Below are 859 nucleotides of genomic sequence, written 5' to 3'. Positions count from 1 at the left end.
TGCCTCTGAGGATGGAAGAAGCCAGGCAGAACGAGTGGTATCCTCATTCTATTACCTTCTGAACTTCAGAACTCTGAGGGTAAAGGATGACTAGAATAGAGTGCCTTTCTTCCTACCCTTAAGAATGAAGTTTAGTGTCTATATGGCCCAAAACCTGAGGATGGACAGACCTTAAGGGACATAGGCAATCAGTGATGAAAAAGCAGAGAAATATGGAAGACAGAGAGATGGGGAGGAGGGAAGAGAGGAGATGGAAAGCTAATACTTTACCATGATTAGGGAGACCTCACCTTCATCACTAATCCCTGGGAAGGGTATAAAAATGGGAAGAAGAGAGGGGGAAGAAATCAAACCTCAGCAATTGAGCAAAGGAGCTCTATAAGTCAATAAGCAGCTTCTAAGTAATTGACCCCAAGGGGATAAAGAGAGGAAAAACTCCACCTTCTTCCCCCAGCACTTCAGCACCAAAGCAGACCTTTGACTATAGGCTTTCCTTTCCCATCATGCTCCATCTCCACATCTTACTTCCAAGCCCTATTTAAAGACGGCCTGGCTTCCAGGGAAGAGATTCTATTCAGGGTAAGGACAGCCCCCAGTCAGACGGTATTGCACATTCTCTGTTCCTTACTTTTAATCTCAACTGACAAACTTGGGCACCTTGTACCTCTGAGCACCTCTGAGCTGGGGGATAGAGACATAACAGAAATGGCACTTCATCATGGGGGCCAGGGTGGGGTGGGGGTGGGGTGTGTTAGACAGACATGCCAAAAGGCAAGATGACTTGTACGGAAAACATTAAAAAATTAGCTTCCAATTTTGTGGAAGAGAGAAAAGCAAAACCAAACGATTTATCCAGTGC

The sequence above is a fragment of the Elephantulus edwardii genome, unplaced genomic scaffold (genome assembly GCF_000299155.1).
Source record: "Elephantulus edwardii isolate Elephantulus edwardi_28Jun2011 unplaced genomic scaffold, EleEdw1.0 scaffold00176, whole genome shotgun sequence".
In the NCBI taxonomy this organism is placed as follows: domain Eukaryota; kingdom Metazoa; phylum Chordata; class Mammalia; order Macroscelidea; family Macroscelididae; genus Elephantulus; species Elephantulus edwardii.
The sequence above is the reverse complement of the archived record's forward strand: the minus strand, read 5'-3'. Positions refer to the sequence as shown.